The sequence below is a fragment of the Ixodes scapularis genome, unplaced genomic scaffold (assembly GCF_016920785.2).
Source record: "Ixodes scapularis isolate PalLabHiFi unplaced genomic scaffold, ASM1692078v2 PGA_scaffold0__279_contigs__length_252992795, whole genome shotgun sequence".
NCBI classification, from domain to species: domain Eukaryota; kingdom Metazoa; phylum Arthropoda; class Arachnida; order Ixodida; family Ixodidae; genus Ixodes; species Ixodes scapularis.
In genome coordinates this window covers 32,163,694-32,167,089 of record NW_024609835.1, presented here as the reverse complement: position 1 = coordinate 32,167,089, position 3,396 = coordinate 32,163,694, and the positions used below count along the sequence as shown (strand labels likewise).

General features: G+C 42.2%; 1 pseudogene; it reads right to left on the bottom strand.

Moving 5' to 3' along the window:
- Nucleotides 1–1,775: 1,775 nt before the first annotated feature.
- LOC115322393 lies at nucleotides 1,776–2,753 on the bottom strand (annotated as a pseudogene).
- Between the last annotated feature and the right edge of the window lie 643 nt (nucleotides 2,754–3,396).

Genomic DNA, 3,396 nt, shown 5'->3' with positions numbered 1-3,396 from the left:
AATCAAGAAATATGCAATCTACTTGAAGTCTGTTGTCGAATGAATATGCAAGATCGTGATAAAACTCGAACAGCTGCGTTTCACAAGAAAATCCTTCTTTAAAGCCGTGTTGCGAGGGAGTGAGAGGTACTTATTCTTGTTTAGATGACTGAAAACGTTGCTGTAGATTATATGTTTAATTAGTTTAGAACAGGTGCACAGAAGAGAAATGGGTCTGTAATTTTGAACGACATGTTTTGGTCCATCCTTATGTATCGGAACAACATTTGCCGTTTTCCACTCGCTCGGGAGCTTTCCACTGGAAAGCGACTTTTTGAAAAGGATTTCTACATATGACGAGATGATCCCGGAAAATTCAGTTAGAACACGATTGGGTATACCATCGGGACCGCCTGCTTTGTCTGTTTTTAGTCCATTTACCATTTTTAATATACCGGTGTAAGAACTTTTAATTTAATCTATTCTGTTTAGGGAGAGATCATAAGAGAGCGGATACTCATTAGACACTGTGAGCGAAAATACCGATTAAAGTAATTATTAAAGAGTGTCACTTTCTATTCTTCTTCTGTAACAGCTTGACCACTGTAACTAACCGGGGGAATCCCGAGTGCTACTTTGCTTTTGAGTTTACATATTTCCAAACCTCCTTTGGGTTACTTCATAGTTTATCATTTAAAGACGCATGAAATCTGAGTTTGCATTCAGCCGACATAGATTTGAATTTTTACTTACAATGTTTAACTGTGAAAGAGAAGAATTGTATATTTTTTTTCCAGTATCTGAAATATGCTCGCTTTTTTTCTTTTGTACAAGGAGCGTAGTTCAGCGGTCATCCACGGTTTATCTCCGCGTCGCCTGGAGCTTAGTACCTTGGAGGGGATGAATGCAGAAACTAAAGAATTTAATTTATTCCTAAAGAAATTCCACAGAGTTTAAACGTCTAGTAGGTGGGAAAGCTCTCTAAACTCGGGGAAATAGTCACGAAGATTACTTGAGATGCCCTGGTAATTACCGCGATTATAAAAGAAAACTCTTCTAGGTGGATTCGGCCCACTGGTTCCGGACGCGCTGGTTATACCCCCAATTATTATTTCATGGTCGCTAATACCAGGAATACTGGACAGATACGTTATGAGGCCCCTCCTACTACTAAAAAGCAGATCCAACATATCTCGCCCTCGTTTTGCCTAGCCTCGTCGGGAATGAGACATGCTGATAAAGCTCAAAGCAGGAAATAAAATTAAGGAAAGTCCTGTGAGTGGAAGAAGTATTTGACGTTATGGGATGACCGTCTGCCCACTCCACATCAGGAAAATTAAAATCACCACCAAGCACAAAGTCGCCATAGCTTATAGATGACAGTATATCTAAAAGGGGAAGCATTGTAGCTTCGTTTGAACCAGGAGGCCTATAAAAAGAGCCTACAGCAATCCATTCGGCTTTTTCTAGTGCAATCTTACACCATACAGATTCGCAATTCAAACCAGCAAACGTGATCTCAGAACTTTTTGTAAACTGTCGTGAACTAACACAAAGACACCACCGCCATGCTTGTTTCTGTCTCGGCGGTACGCAACATAATCAGGAGGAAACACTTAAGCGTAGCTAATAGAATCTTCCAGCCAAGACTCAGTACCAATGACGATACTTGGTTTAGTTAGAGCAATGACGTCAGCCAAGTCATCCACTTTATTTTTCACACTGCGACAGTTCACAATTACGACGATAAGTTCAAGTGCAGTTCTTATCTTGCGCCCAGCCGTCGACAGTGATTTCTAAGAATTCATTTATTTTACATGCCCTTCAGTGTTATCTAAGTATAGTAGTGCTTTTCATCTTTAACAATCTTATCGAAACGTAACTTAAACGGCTTTTGCTGGGATCTAGCAAGCTCTACCAGCAGCTTGAGTTCGAACCTAACTTTGAAAAATCTTCGCCGACAGAGAAGTTACAATTCTCGAGTTTGAATCCACGGGACAGAACATGTTGTTTACCCTTAAAAGATTGGAAGTTCACAATTATCGGAATTGTTCGTTCTGGATTAGGGCGGCCAAGCCTGTGCGCACGTTCGATGTCACTCGCTGCCGCAATCCCCTCAAGTTTGTCTTTACAGAACTGAAGTATTTTTGATTCTGATTTTGACCATGTTTCGTTAGGTTCATCTATAATGCCATAAAAAAGCAGATTATTTATTCTCGACATGTTTTCCAGGTCATCTTGTTTAGAGCAGACAGAGGCAAGCTGAGCCGATAGCCTGGTTGACTGTGCTTTGACCCACCCTGCATTTCATCCTTAAAACTTTTTAGCAAGGCGATATCCGTTTTCATTGCATGGAACTTCACGTTTAGTGCTTCTATTTTCTTATCCAGTAGAACTTGGTTTTTATTTATTTCTGCCTCTTGACCTAGAAGCGTTTCTTGTCCCTTATCCAAATTTGATAATAAATCAACAGCTTTCAGCAATTTTTGTATTTGATCGTCGGTGAGGGGTCCAGGGTTAAGTTCAACGTCACCAGAGATAAGCAGCATCAACTCTACAACCGTAGCACAAGGGTTGGATAGCACTTTACGGCACCAAAATCACAAGTTTTTAAGGAGACTGGGGAACGATGCCGGCTGGCGTTTTCGCGAGTAACAACCAACTTCGTAATAAACAGGACAAACCTGAAGTAGAAGAAGGCGTAAGCGTAGTGCGCACGCCATGCCGGCACCGAACCCCGTCCGAAGTGTGAGTGATGCGTCCTTTTGTAGGCTGTGGTCGTTATTTACTTATTTTTATACGTTATTTCTTTTTATGAACCTGCTTATCAATTTAGAATCCTAAAGTGTATCCTTCTTTGTTGTGATACAAACGCCAAATTCTAAGGGTGTGCGGATGCTGCTTCAAATTGGAGAGCGAGCGTTTTTCTCATAGCCTCAACCTTGCGAAGAGAACTTGTATGTCGTAGGTTTGACAAGCCCCGTGAAAGCTATAAATGGCGCTGTGATCTTTGATTGCAACCACCACTTCCACACCCCGAGAGAGGTATTTTTTGGGTCGAGTTCAACATTTATAGGACGTGAAACACAAAAGGTGATTGGAATAGGTAGTAGCACTTACCGAGTGCATGGTCGGCGTAGCGTCGCGGCGCTTGACCGTCTTTGTGATCGTAACAAGCTCTGCAACCTTTCTGATATACCTCGTGGGTCGGTTTGCAGGCCCTATTTGATAAGGCGTTTATTGCGAGCCTCGCGATTACGTTGTTTACTTCCAGACAACGAATGGCCCTTCCACAGGGGGAGGATCGCGGGGGACAACACTGATCTCGGTGACACCCTCCCAGCGTTGGCGGTATTGCGTTACCAGTAAGACGTCACCCATAACGTGTTATTTTTTCGTGTAACGTTGTAACGTACG